The sequence below is a fragment of the Meleagris gallopavo genome, chromosome 2 (assembly GCF_000146605.3).
Source record: "Meleagris gallopavo isolate NT-WF06-2002-E0010 breed Aviagen turkey brand Nicholas breeding stock chromosome 2, Turkey_5.1, whole genome shotgun sequence".
In the NCBI taxonomy this organism is placed as follows: Eukaryota; Metazoa; Chordata; class Aves; order Galliformes; family Phasianidae; genus Meleagris; species Meleagris gallopavo.
This window is the reverse complement of record NC_015012.2, coordinates 77,565,947-77,581,784: the sequence shown is the minus strand read 5'-3', so window position 1 is coordinate 77,581,784 and position 15,838 is coordinate 77,565,947. Positions and strand designations below refer to the sequence as shown.

Below are 15,838 nucleotides of genomic sequence, written 5' to 3'. Positions count from 1 at the left end.
CCCATCTGGATGCCTACCTATGCAAAATATTGTAGGTAATTTGCGTAAGCAGGTAGTTTGAATTCTGAGGTTCCTTCTCACTCCTGTTATTCTGTGATTCTATGACTCACTCACTCATAACACTGACTTGTCTGCTACACTTTGCTAATACATACTTCTCAGCAAAATGCTTCATTTGAAGTGTTTTTTACATAGGTCATCCTGCCCCTACATTAATCACAACTGTGATCAATCTGGGCTCCTAGTGCCTCTCAAAGCAACAAAACTGGTCTCACACATGAGATCCCAGGCAGAACAGAGAGCAAGCTGCAAACCACTGCCAGGCAAACTCACCTTCAAGAAATGGTTTGGTTTGCTCACTACAAACTTCTCACTACAAACTTCTCACTACAACATATCATTTTCACTCTGATTCATTTTCCTGAATAGAGAGTTAGGTGGGATATGCCCACACTACACAGAACAGCTTAGTTAAAAGTAAACAGAGATGTGTGTAACTAGTCACCTTCACTCACTTTCTTTTTATTACATTGCTGTCATGAATAAGAACATCAAATGTAAAGACAGAGTGAGAAAGAGATTTTGGTCTCTCTTTGGTAAAGTTAAAAATTGAGGACTGTAAAAAAAGTGCTACCATATGTGCTGATAGAGTACATGAAAGATTTATTGGGGGCAAGCTACACAAACTGAATAAGAGGGCTTTTGTCTGGACTGACAACTAATTGACACGAATTAGATTACAAGATAGCTGTCTGAAAAGCTCCACAACCAGACCTGCTAACAGAAATACTATTCAAAGAAAACAATGTAGACAATCGGGAAAAATAGAAATTATGCATTACTTTGTGTCTGACAGTTTTAAAAAAAAGCCAACATGGCTCTGTCTGAGTGGAAACCAATTCAAAAAATGCAGCAAACAGTTTTGTCATGGGAAAACATGAGAGTTATTTGCAACTGTTGTATGATCATGGCTGCCCAAATTCCCTCTCCAGTCAGAGAGTTGCATTTAGAGAAAGTAGGACAGTTTTTTACCCTTACAAAAACTGGGTTAGGTGGAGGCACGGTGTTAATGTGTTTGAGCGTGGGGTGGCACTGCTCTTCCCCTGCCTACAGACTGCAAAGCACACAGTGACACTATGGAGGGGCAAAAGCAGCGTTTGCTGCCCCAGAAAACCTGGAATGGAGAGTTCATATCAGAAAAAAAGGCATATTCCATTTTATTTACAACTTAGTATCCTCATATTCATATTATAATAGTAGAAAATAATTCAGAAGGAAATCTTACCATGAAGATGGTCAATATTGTAGTATATGCCAAAAGCAGATGTTTTGCTTAAAATTGGTGTTTGGGTTATTGCTTTCAATATGTTTTACATATCTCCTAAACATGAGTTTTAAAAGTCTTCAAGTGCTTTAAAAGTATTTTTTCACCTCAATGTTCAACTGTTTTCTTCCTTTCAGAATTTCATGAGAACTGATTTTATGAGATCAAAAAAGTGCATAAAGTTTTGTTTCATTTAGATGATTATAGTACAGAGAACTGATTTTATGAGATCAAAAAAGTGCATAAAGTTTTGTTTCATTTAGATGATTATAGTACAGAGAGTACTGTGATTCAGAAGCAGCAAAGTGCTCAAGTTCTAGGGCAATTTTAAAGGTATGCATTGGCTTAGATTTGAGTATGTGCTAAAATGTTTACCTGAAGTGTGTCTATAAAACAACTCATATCATTCCTTGCTCTCTTCCTAAAGAGAGATTTTTCAGAGTTTTTTCAGATATTTTTCAGAATTGTTTGAGACTCCTGTTATATAAGAAACAAATAAACAAAAGACCTTGAAATCATAGTAGACAATCTAATTATTTCCTAAGAGACCATCTGAAAAACTAAAGCAAATAAGCCACGTAGCAGAAGCACTGACTTTCTCTTCATCTACTCTTCTGCCCAGTATGCTTCACACATATTTCCTCCAGAGACAGTGGAAGAAACTTCATATGAATTTTACCAAATCAGTGGGTTTTACGACTTACTTCAATAGAATAGAGTATTTTTCAGACAGTCGTCTTTGCTTGCTCTCAAAAAAGCTCAATTAAAAGGAAAAAGAAAAGAAAAAGAAAAATGATTCACCAGGAAGCGGTGTACATGAAGCAAGATAAATTCATTTTTACTGTTATCTACCTTACTATTAGATCCACAGGCAAGAAAGGTTTGTACAGCATTTTGTTTCTGATACTGATTTTAAAACTATTTCTGGTTTGGAACATGTTACATTTGGATAATTGCCTCTTACATGTTTTTTGTATTGTTTTGTTTTTGTTTTGCTTTTGTAAACTAGAAATCTATTGCCCAGAGATACAATAACATTATTAGCAACATATGAAATACAGTATTGCTAAGCTTGTTCAACAAAGTTGGTTTTGGCATGCTAATTTCAGCTAAAGCATGAATAAATACACTTCATCTATTTTTGGAATTGTGTTGTGTTAAGAGCAAATTTTATACCAGGGCTCAAGCAAAACCATACAGATGGAATCCTAAAACACTCCTCTCCTGTGGTGAAAGTTCCCTCATAATACTCCATTCAGGGAGAGGAAGCAAGGAGCAGAATGGCTGTTTTATGCAACCTCTGACACTTTCACAATTAAAAGCTTAGCTGAAGCATCTCAGCAGCGCAAACAGAGTAGAAACTAGTTGAGAAGAAAATAAAATTGAAAAACAAGACTGTTCATGTATTTCCAATCATGATTTATCAACATTCACCCATGTGCACACACTCACTTTGGGCAGTCTGGTGGTACAGAGTCCATGACGTTATGTTATCGGACCAGTCTGCAGCCTCACACTGCAGGCAAAGCTACCCTTTCCATGTGCCTTCACCACTGCTCTCTCCCCTGTGGGCAGAAGTAATGGCAGTTGTGGCTGCTGAATGAAAAGAGCACTGATACTTGAAGAATTGAAGGAATTCAAGGTTAAACATTTATTTCATGTTCACTCTCCTGGGATGGTAGTTTAACAGTCGTGATGTAAGAAAAAAGCTGCTAGTAGAAATGCTATGTTAAAGAAAGAGAAGGAAACAATCCTCCCATAAGGCAAAATTAATGTACAGTCAAATTATAACTGGGAATCCAAGAGCCTTGCACAATGAAAGCTTATAATTAGGAAGGGGTCGAGGTATGGATCTACAAAGAAATAAGCAACAGAGGTGGATATATAGTGAACCACTGGGAACCTCCCTCAGAATATACACAGTGATGGAAAAAATATATTTTCTATAATAGGTAATACTGAATATGTATTATGGTACCTAGGGCAGAAGTGTACATACTTCTAGTCCTATGACTTGTACACCAGCTCTACACTGGGCTGAGGATTAGGCATGTAAGTATTAGGATCATCAAATTGCAGAATGGTTTGGGTTAGAAAGGAGCTTAGGGATCATCTAGTTCTAGCCCCTTTCATGGGCAGGGACACCTTCTACTAGATCAGTTTTTTCTCAAAGGCATATCCAACCTGACCTTGAACACTTGCAGAGATGGAGCATCCACTGCTTTTCCAGGCAACCTGTTTCAGTGCCTCATCACTCTCATATGAAGAATGGATGGTTTTATCAGCATTGGATGAGATTGGCTCTGCATCTAGTCTCGCCTCCCCAGTGCCAGATGAGGCTGGGCTGACGGAATAGCTGTTGTGGAGGGCAAGTAGTGCCATCCTATCAGACTAGGTGTTTCTATAAGCACACTTTGTCACATAGCTAGGGCTGAAACCCTACAAGAAACTCACAAGTCCTGCATGAGTACTGTTCCACTGTAGTTGTTGATATATCTGCAGCACAGGAGGCGCACCTGGACAACCACAAAGGTTCAAGATCCACAGGTTAGTCATGTTTGTACAGTAGTTATATTCAGAGAAGACAGATCTGTGGTTAAGATGTTAGTCTGGGACTTGCAAACTCCAAATTCTCCCACAGACTTCTCACTTGAACTTAAGCAATTCACTTTGTCCTCTACTTTTCCAGTATACATTAACAGAATTTTTTTCTTACTTGGCTATCTTGACTGTTCAGAGTGCCGTATCTTTAGAATGCAAAAGGTCTTACAGTGTAAGCATGAGGTACTCTTATATACAAGAGAATGATTTTCAGACACTATTCTCTAATAAACGTGTAGTTATTGCTGAAACCTAAAAGACTGCAATAAAAGAACTAAGATGATACATGCTGAAGGGCAAGATCTGTTCCAGAAAAGTAAATGTTCCAGAAGATATATAATGTGCTTTTTGTTAAACTAAATATTATCTTTTATTTTTGAGAGGATTAAATATGGGTTCTTAAAATTCAAAATATTTACAGAGAGACCATTTGACAGAGTAGTGAATTATGTGTATACAGAACTTCTTCTAACATTATCCTTCATTAATATCTCTCCTATGTTAGCATCTGGAAACACGCAATCAAAATCAGGGCTTAGTGATACAAAGACCTTATGGCAAGGACAATGCTTATATGTCAAATTGGAAACAGTACTCTCTCTCTGCAGTTTATCAAGGCCACTCAGAAGTTATGATAACTAACAGAAAGCAGTTCTTATTCATGGATTCAAATAGTTTTTTATTACAGATTCAGCATTCTGGGGCCAGGACTTACAGCTGAGCAGTCTCCTTCTGTTCAGCAGAGGACACTGGAGACAGAAGCACAAAATTATGTTCAAGGCTGTTACTCTTAAAAATGAGGCAGAAATTCCCCTCACACCATGATTTTCACTGGGTGTAAATATTTCCACCAGCCTGTAACTGTAAATATGAAGTACAAAGAGAATCATACAAAGCATTTTAGCACATTCCCAAATGAAAAAGACATATATTATATCTCTATCACTATGAAGCTATTAGATCATTTCCTCTGAAAAATACTCCTCTCTGAATGCTAGCGTTAGCCCAAATATAAATAGTCAAGCTCTTTATTACAGGCCTCTTCAGTCTCACTGTCAGCTCAAAAGAGCATCTAGATATTGAGGCAGAGCTGTCTGCAACATCCCAAGCTCCTGGAATTCTTTTTGCCTCAAACTGCACGTCTTTATATCTAGTCACTTGAGGTCATCCATACAGCTGTTCAAAAGAGGCTATTCACTTTCAAATGCTTATGGTTGCTTTAGTACTGACAGAGAATTTCACATATTACACACTTGCTTGCCGCGTTCCCCACACCTACATTATCAAAATGATATCTTTCTTCAAAATTGTGGACTAGATGTCATGGGCTTCCAAATCACCCAGAGGAATATAAATGGGGAAATTCTAAAAAAACATCAACAGCACTGGTTTCAGTACTGGGTTCCTGCTCCCTTTCTTTCCAGCTGGAAACAAGTGAAGGGGGAACAGAGAGCACTAACAAGGCTGGGAAAAGGGGCAACTCTGTCCATCAAAATCCAACCCATTTCTACAATATTGGAGTAGGACAATATTAACAAATTATTTCAATAGAGTCCAACCTCATCCAGGTCCCTCTCAAATCAGGGACCCGAAGTAGGACACAATGCTTTTTTCTTTACAGAATGCTTTGTCTACACAAATCTGCCTACTGTCCTCTAAATAAGTCTGAATAAATGGTGTAGAGGAAATAATCTGATTTACAGTACTCGTGTGACTTGCTTTTTTCACATCTAATAGACTTTAATAAAATGCAGGCATTCCAGCGGACAGATAGGACCTATTGGTCTCTCCAGGGACTGGAAATGCTGCACTTGAGGACGCCAGTCTCCACCTGGACATAGAGACATTGACAACAACATTTTGGCTGCAACCTTCCAACCATTTCCTTATCCAACAAACTGTCCATCCTTCAAATCCTTCATATTGTTAGGCTAGGGATATGCTTGCATCATAGCTGGTTATTTTTTAACTATTCTGTTAAAACATTTTCCAGACTATTTTTCAGATCTGAAGTATAGCTGTGTGCAAGTCGGTATAGACTGGCAGATATCTGCTTGACTCTTCCCCTCCACATTTAATCACTGACAATAGACGTCTTAGAGAGATGAGACTTTCTATTATGCTTTATATATGAGCATCAATAGCTCCCTCTTTGCAACCATTTTTACCCTGTAGAAGTTCCTATTACCATAGCATTAATACAAGATCAATGACTGTCAAACCTCCTTAAGATTGCTGTGAATACTGTTGTTTTTTTCTGTTTTGCCCTGTTACAGAAAAATATTAACAAAATTACCAGAAACTTAATAAGCATGTTTTTTGTCAAACTGTATTTTTCATCACTATCATCAAAGTTTTCATTGTCTTTATAACACAACTAAACCTTCCTCTGTTTGGGAATAATGCAGAGACCTACTTGATTTTGTCAAGATATTGACTAAATAATTACCAAGCAAATATAATATATTGGAAAGCATATAAGATTAACTTGTCTGCTCACTGTTCTTTGTTGTTTCTAACTGACTCCATGTGGATTGTTCTTTTTCATCTCATATGAATGGTAGCAACTTTATAGGCAAGAGAAAAGGCAGGTAACAAAAATTACAAAGAACAATAATTACTCTAGATGTAGAGTAGAATTTTCTTGCTTTAGTAAATATGTCTCTTTGTAGCTATCTGTATAAACAAATCTATACTTGCATGAACGCTTTAGAGAGGAGAAAGAGGAGGTATGGACAAGGCAGCACTTGTCCTTCTGACTGGAATTTGCCTGAAGGTTGATAGAAAAATTTTAGTCACATTTGTGCTTTGCTGCTTTCCTTCAAAGCAGCGTCTGCTTAAGATGTACAGGCTTATTCCATTTCTTAATCAAGCTTCCAAAAATGCTTCTAGATTCATATAGCACAGTCTTTTTGGAGACAATCAGTTAAGTCCCTCTGGTCGAGATCTGTGACACTGAACAGGGTATGAATCAGTAATTGTTCCATAAACTTTACTGATAGTGATAATGAAAGAGTTGGAGCAAAACCAGACCAGCTTTCATAACCTATTTGTTGGGATTAAGATCTGCCACAGCCTTTTTGTGGTGACAAATTGCTGTGGCTTTAAACTTCTAAATTTCCTAAATTCAGATCTGGAAATAACAAGAATGAGCAAGGATTCCCAAGAGACAAATGTGCTTTGCAGACCTTAACAACACAGGTTGCCTTACAGAATATAATTCTCACATGTATGGAAATTCTCCTTCTTCAGGAATTCATCCTGCACTGCAGCACACAGTCTGTGGCTGGGATACTCTGTACTATGTTGTCAGACAAATATGACTATCTACAAAAGGTGGGGCACTCTTGGGATATCTTAATGACATAAAAATAGATAAGAACTAGTACAAAGTAGGAAAATGTTTAAAATGTATGACATAGGCTCAGTGACCAGATCACCCAGTTACCTGAGAAATTATTTCGTATATACTTTCCATATATGCAGCACATTTGTTGCCACATGCAAATGTGAAATATATAATAACCTGCAGCCTGCTTCCACGTGTGGCAGAAATTAATTCAAAGCTGTCACCTGTCTTCCCTTCTGCCTGTCAGTTTTCTGTAGAGCAAGGATCCATTTTCTGCAATATTCCTCAGTGTATTTTTTTTTGCCTTGGTAGAAACAGTAGTGCAATGCCTCATTTGCCTCTGGACAGCATGAGAGCAGTAGAGTGACACCATATTCCATGACACATTTTCCTTGAAGTAGGAAAGGAAGCTTTGAGGAAGCCCTTACAGAAAGCCTAGCCTGTACTGGGGACTATGGTGCCTCTTCCAGAAATAGATTTGGGTTCCCTTTAAGTCTACAGAAGTGTCTGTCACACAGATGAGAATTTCCTTGATCTTCTGTTCCTGCATGGCTGGTGAGAGAAGCAGAGTCTGTGCAGGATTTGGCCATTCTGATATCACAAGGTGAACACTCATATGTATAAATGTGATTACATGCATACAGCTCTTCAAAACTATTTACAGTTCATTTGATAGCCTCTTTAGAGCTAGTAGATTTATATAGGCTTTTTATGAATGAAAATAATGTAACAGGAAAAGAAAAAGATTTCTCTCACTATGACCTCTTAAATATAATCTACAGCTTGGGAGCAATGTGTCTGGTTGCATTGTCAGAGATCTCTACTGACGTATCTTTTTGTGTTCTTCAAGTGAGACATAAAAATCATGTGGAAGTCTTAAAAGCTCACACTGAATTACTCAATTTATGTTCTTCCACATACATTAATTTTTAGTACAGTGCAAATATTTGTATTGGCACACTATTTCCCTGCTCTGGAGAATTTAACTGGATTCGCAAATTGTAACAATATCCCTCTGTCAATTTAATCCTTTTACAGTATATATAGTGGGGAGTATGGCTCTCTAGTAAGAAAAGATAAAGAGAAATTTAGCCTGGAAATTAGATAAAGGCTCTCTAATCATTTCAGAAATTAAATTTTGAGAAAAACGAACTAAGAAACAAAAGACTTCTTGTAGCTTTTTTGATTGATTTCTCTCACTTACCTGTAGAGGGTATTATACGCATATTGATATGGTCTGCAACAGCACAGGTCTAGACCCAATGGCCCAAAGAGATACCTTCTGCATTTGTGTTCCAGTAAAAATGCCATCCAGTTAACAATAACAGCAAAAATGCAACAATGAAATTATGCCTGCTTCTTTTTTCCCACTGTATATAAATGCTTTTCCTCACTATCTATGGTGAGACTGAGAGTGAGAGTTTTACCTTTCTTAATTTCAGTGAAAATACAATTTAAAGTGCTTTCTGTAAGACCAGATTTTTTCTCAAACCAGGGAATAAATAGGAACTGATTGTTAAACCTTTTTATTATACATTGCGCAAATTTTTGCCCTCACACTTTATTTCTATTTTTGTTCTTTGAAAGGGTATCCTGTTCATGCTCATAATCTCCTCTTACATCTCTCAAGCACTGACTAATAGGCTCTCTCATATAGCTTTCAGGTATCATTGATCTCTGTGTATCCCTTTTAAGTTTCTGAAAAGTGCCCAGGCAGGAAAATGAAAGTGTCAGAAAGGAACCCAACTAAGGAGAACCCTGCAAACAGTGTTGTTCAAATATTTGTTTTTCTCATCTTGAGGCCTCCAGGTATGTTTGATTTAAGGCATGAAAAAGCAATCAGTCTAGCTGGTAGAAATTTTTTTACTAAGCAAACAACCACAAGGATTAGAACCCTAGAAGTGTCCACATTGCATCATACTTGGTAGTGGCTAAAAACTCCCCACTAACTAGCTCGAATGAGTTGCCAAATCATCCATGGAATCTCACAGTTTTATGACACCGTACTAACAGCTCTGATAAATAAATAGACTCCATTAGAAAGCAAATGCCAGTTTCTAGAGATAAGTCATGTTATTAAGAGAAAAGACATACATTTGCAAATATTATCCAATGACTTATTTTTATGAGAAACCAGCTCTGCATACAAATGTTTTGAGGTTCTGCAAGACATGTTTAACAGCACCAGTCTAAGGAGAAGGATCAGTAGTAGCCTATACCAGAAGATCTTTAAAGGATTTGAGTGCACATCTCATGGAGAAAAAATGAATGGGAAGTGTGGGAAAAATCCTGTAAAAGCTAATTGTAAAGTATGTGAAAGTTTACTTGTTTCATGAGAAGAGGCAAAAATTAAACTGGTACCCTATAGTAGGATGGCACTGAAGCACAATGGCCCACAATGTCAAAGAAATACTGTTTATTCTATTTTTATTCGGTAAAGATGAGAAAGATGCCAGAGGTGTGATACACCAAAAACCTGCAGTCACAGGGCCAGCAGCCTTTCACTTTCCAGCAATACTAAAAACTAACTAGATGAGCTTGTTAAAGATCAGAATTCCCAAGTTTCATCTTGTCTTTCTGCACACTTTGCAATCTCCCACACCATTAGTGTACAGCAAAATTAATTAAACAATGTTCTTAATTATTTCTCAGATATTTTTACCAAGAATTCGTGTATTTGTCTCTGAGACACTTCCTTGTGTTATATGCTCACTGTAGGAGTGTGGGAATTACCATGTAGGACAGACATTTTTCCTTTGAGAAAGCTGCAAGTAAAATGAAAAGTTGGAGTCTTTTAAAGGAGATATTCATAGAATATCATGTTTTCCCCATCAAAAATCAAACAAATGGAAAAAAAAAAGTAACAACACACACGCACACAAAAGCAAATTCCAATATTATGCTAGAAACTAAGTGTTTAAGTTGGAGTTGTTATTAATCAAAGATTCCATGTAAAATTAATTCCAGATCATTTGTATACTTGTTGTTTGCTTCAGTCCCAGTTCATCAGTCAAGGTACCTCTCCCATAATCCCAATATCTCTGTGTATCTGTAAGGCTATGATAACTTTTCAGAAACCTCCTCATCCAAAAGAGTAGCTATTCCTGCATACAAATAGGTGGGTTTTGTTACCTTTTTACTCAGGTAATAATGTGGCTTGCAACAGTTCAAAGGTGCCTAGGCAGTAACATTTTATACTTCCAGCATATTTCCAAATTATGAAGAAGTAACATGTGGAAATGCTGATGGGTCACTGGTTTTCCAAATTGAAACTCTTATGACTATATTTTTAAGCTGTGAAGCATTTTCTAGGCAAAGTCTTGCTGTTCCCAGCCTCCCTTCCTCCCCCCAAGAAATTTGGCTATATCCTTAATACTAAGAAATTCAACTGAATTCCTTGAAGAAAGCTGTCTTGCCTTCTTTTCTGCATAAAGAAAACAAACCAATTTTTTTTTTTAAATATTACAAGCTGTAATAGCAAGATATTTCTTAAGAGTCAGAAAAGCAGGAAAGTGTCTGGTCCAGCAGCATTAGGCTCCAACAACGGAAAATTTTTGCAATACAGTTAACTGTTCTTTAAAATGTTATCCTCTTCTTTACGGCAAGCTGAAATGATGCTTTATCTCAAAGATGGTTTTTTTGTTTGTTTTTTGTAAATGAAAGTGATGGCTAGAATATTCATAGCAAGAACAGAAAGGTTGTGGTATCTGAAAAGTAAAAAAAAATATATGATTTCAGTATGGTGAAACTTCCACGAAGGAAATCAGACAGGAGTGCACTGAAAATTAAGTATATCAGATTGTTGGGGGATGAGCAGCACAATCCTCTACTCGCTAAATAATATTCTCAGTCATCTCAGTAACATTTGACTCTTAAAAAGCTGCAGTGATTTGGTTACAGCAGATATGCAATAAAATCAACCTAGTTGGTGGTCCTAGCTTTTAAGGCTGTTGCTTTAATGCAGTCAAATAGAACAAATTCTGGTGATTTACTGTTGGACTAGATTTCACTCTCCAGGCAAGATGCCATGAATCTGGGTTCAGGGCTTTGTAGGCTGCACTAAACTTATCTTTTTCAACCAACAGGCACATCTCACCATTAATGCAGCAATCATTAGTTTTCACTGGCCCTATCCGACCTGTTGTTTACTGCAAGCCTCTGCATGTTAAGAGTATAAAAACAGTAATTGTCAATTAAAAAATCACAGAGTTTTTTACCTATGATCAAATGTGCATAACTGGCACTGAAAATAAAACCATGTGAGCACGAGCAGAAAATATGCCATTACACTCAAGGATTTAAAATAGTCTGTCTCTTTAGTATTTCACATTGCAAATTCCAGTATCTTAAAATGTTGATATTCTTCTGCAGTCAGTATTCTCCATGCACAAGGACAGACCTGATGCAATGAATAATTGCCTCTGGAGTACTGTACTGAGCCTGCTATTGCCTTGCTTGTTCTCCTGTGGTGAGCGAGCTCCTTGGGAAGGGCAGATACATCCAAGGAAGTCTCCACAAGGGTCAGAAAGACAGATCAAAAAAAGCTGTCATTTAGAAGAAATGACCATTATCTCGTACTGCTCAGCTTTATGGTCATTGTAAAAGGAAAACAAAAACAAAAACAAAAACCCAGAAATCTCTGCCAGCAAGGAACAAATAAATAACCTTCAGAGTCACCAAACCAGATCTCCTGGGATGGTGCATAAACTCAGCACTGCCCTCTGAATAACTTTGCTGCCAAGATTAGATAAAGCAGCTATCTCCATAGCAGTCAGCTATGCATAAACTGCCCTTGCTGAGCACAGCAAAACTACATGGACTGTAGTTCCTGACTTTTGGCTGGCAATTTCTACCACTGTAATTATGCCCACTAATTCTATATATTAATTGCAAATTTACTATAATAACAAGGGAGCAAGATACTAGCCAGATTTCCAGTTAGAATCCTTGTTTGTTAGAAAGTCTATGTGATTAGATTCCAATTATTGCAAAGCTAAATGCAGAACATTGGCAGCCTCCTGTAAAACAGAGCAGTAGCAAATGAATGAATGAAGAGAGGCTCAAGAGTCACACTGTAGTACTTTGCTCAAATACATGTGATCAATAACTGGATTCTTAGTTGTTCAGCTACTCTGACACAGATACTTAAATCCATTCAGTATCAACTGTTCTGTCTCTCTAGATAGCTAATATCACACATCTTATCTTTCTGGAAACAGAAAAAGAATAGAGGAACAGGAAGTTTAGAGAGAAAAATATTAGTTCATGTAAATAATGTCAACATATTATAGTACATACTTTCAGTACATTGCTCACTGTACTGTCATCATTCCTTAATGTGTGTGAAAGAGCCATGAGAAACCACCATCATCTGTTCCCCTTTGGCTTTTCTTAGGAGGTGTCAGATTGAAATGCTTCCCTTCACCAACCTGCTCACTGAGGTGAGGAAAGCTGCAGCCAGAGGGAAGAGTGGGGCTGGTTCTCCAAGGAAAGACACCTCACACTGGTATGCCTACAACTTAGCAAGTAAACAGTGTTATACACAGGCACTGCGAAGTAGCTCAGTTCCATACTATTCCTGGTACTGTGTTGGTGTGTGTTGGCAGCTCAGGCTAAATATTTTTCATACCAGTGCTTTCATCACAGAAGATACGTTATAGTTGAGGAATTCTCTAGGAACATACTGGTACCAAAATACCAGAGATTAAAAAGTAAAATAAAAAAATTACAAGTAGAAAGGTTGATGCATTAATGTTGCACATAGTCAAAACATGATAAGATGAAGATGGCACCTATTTTAATGGCTCACTTTTTTTCTTCAAAATATAATAAATCCACAACTAATAATTTATGCAAGAATTTAGCTTTTTTTTTTGTTGTTCCTATATGAAAAACTACCAACAAGCCTAATTCCCTGAATATTATCCTAGAAACAATTTCAGATACACTTGTTGTCTTTAAATATTTGAATATGTAAAGAGCCATCAAAACTATTTAATATGAACTCTCTAAATTGTTGATAATTACAGCAAAGCTGACCAGAAGCATTTTGTGGCGTTCTCTATGCCCCCTCCCAGTGCAAGTGACCAACACATTCTGATGTGAGTGATATAATCCGGTACAGTGTGAAAACTGTTTTCCATTAATAATCACAGCAATCTTCACTTTCTCAAAGCATCTCATGCTACAAAAATTTGACAAAGAACAGCCTTCATGTATAATCGTGATACCAAACGTGAGAAGAAAAACACAGTTAACTGAAAAGGCAGAGAAAAGACCAGCGAAAATTTCACTTTATTTACTTATTTGTGCTATTATTTGCATAGGAGTATTTCTTTTTATTTTCTCTCCTTTGGGAAATATCTACCACCACAGTATGGAAAGTACAGACAAAAGAAATGTTATCTTCACAGAGAAAGGAAAATCAGGATATGCAAGACAAGATTGAGAAATCCAAGGCAATGTTACCAAAATCTTAAGTGATTTAACATAAAATAAATTGATAATATTAAAAAGTTGATTTAGAGATCAATTAATGCTGTAAATATTTTTAAAGTAGTGATAAATAGTGTTAAATTTGAGAATGAAGAAATAAACAAAGCAATAAGATGAGCAGGTGACAAAAATAGAACTAAAAAGAAAGTAAAATGAGTAATATTTATGATTTTATATAATTATTTCCTCAGAAGGGTTTTAGCTTTCTCGGAAGCAAAACTACTGGAGTAGTGATCAGAATACGTAATATTACCTTTAGTAAAAGAAGCTAAATAAGTATTCAGAGAGTGAAATACTTTACAAGTTCGACCTTTACATTTGTACAGCTGTTAGTGTTTAAGAATGAAGTTATTCATGTGTAGTAAAAATATTCTAATGAACTCAAATCTTCACTCAATAAACTACTGGAAATAACTCCTAGATGTTTTAATATAGGTCCTCTCTTTGAATGGGATTTTATGACATCAATCAAGTCACTGTGGACCTTTTAAAATATTTGACTTAATTTGGTGAAATCAGTTTTACAAAAATATTCTTACAATATTTGAGGTAGCATAGACGATATTAGCAGCAACCTGGAGAGTGGCCATCCCACTGACTACTTTCTTCTGTTGGAAATTTTATGCTGTGATTCCAAAGAAGAAATACCAGCATAAGTTGAGAAACCTTCAGGACAGAAAGTAAAGGTGTGAATCTACACAGCCTTGTAGCATTCTTGTTAATAGTACAAGGCTGATCCAAAAGTAATGCCTCCTATTTTATTATATTAGCCCACAACTTAAGAGTCAAATGATGGTGGTATGTCAGTAGAGGTTGAACTTTCCCGTCAATATGACGAAAATGCACAGCTAATGATGGTGACTATATTGAAAAATAATGTTTTGTAGCTGACAATTTTCTCTATCAAACAGTGTTATAGTACTCTTCTCAGCAGTGTTCATGGAAATAAATAGGAGACATTACATTCAGAGTGACCGGCATAGAAGTAGAATATATACTCAGCTAACGTGAAAATGATATTCACCTCATAAAATATTCTATTTGTTGGCTTAAACATGTAGAACGTTAAAAGAAAAACATGTCAGAGTGATTTTTATGTCCTTTCAATTTTTTTAAATTAATTAATAATCCATCAGTCTTGGAAAAGTTGCTGTAGACAATAGAATTCACTCCTAAATGAAAATTTTATCTTTTCAAGGGGAAAAATATCAAAGTCCTTATTTGAAATAATTTGCTAAAAAAGTACATTGTTTTTTACACTTTTCAGATTGAATTTATAGGACAGATTTATATCGACCATTTAAACTGAATGCATTTATTATGATAGAATACAATGACTGCATTGCTGGATTTTAGCTCTCTGATATCTAGCTCTTATTTCCACAAACAGATTTCCCAAACATTCTTACCTGCGTACTCTTGCAAAACAAATATGAAATAGGTGAAAGTAGAGGAAGAATTAATGTAGAGGTTTATTTGAGGAAACAGCTGCAGGAAATCATGAGCTTTCTCCTCACAAAGGCTGAGCATTTAAAAAAGAAAGATTAATTACCCTATAAAAGGAGCAAAGGTTAACAAGCTTTTACTTAACTTGTAAATATCTGAAGGCAAGTAAGCTACACCTCCCACACAATAGATTTTAACTCCTTCTTGTAGCATCCCTCTCTAGAGTGGTATGCTGGATTTGATTAAAGAAAAGCCAGGCATATTTTAAGTCAGTAAAAATGTCATTTTTCAGCACTTTATATGTAAATACATAGTTACAGAAACATTTATAAAAATAACAAAATAAAGCCTTTCCCAATCATTTGAACAGCAGCATAACAAAGAACTGTAATAGAATGCACAAAGAAAGTGTGGAATCCTCCAAAGTACTAAGCTTTCATTAAATTTCACCTTATGTCCCATTATGGTTCCATGCAGCTCACTCTGCATGCTTCCATGGAAACAAAAATAAACGAATCATTAATTTTTCCATACTTTTCAATACGTATCATATGCAGTTGTTCTCTTGGATATTCTATTACTCCAGTCAGAGCATTGCAGACCTTTTCCAGGTATATATCAAC

The 15,838-nt window shown here is 36.4% G+C and overlaps 1 long non-coding RNA gene across 1 annotated transcript; it reads right to left on the bottom strand.

Moving 5' to 3' along the window:
- Positions 1-4,326: 4,326 nt before the first annotated feature.
- On the bottom strand, positions 4,327-15,288 carry LOC104909907. Its single transcript, XR_792675.2, has 3 exons — positions 15,179-15,288; positions 12,704-12,792; positions 4,327-10,981 (listed from the first exon to the last, which is right to left on the bottom strand). It is a non-coding gene; the product is annotated as an uncharacterized LOC104909907 (long non-coding RNA).
- Positions 15,289-15,838: the final 550 nt, after the last annotated feature.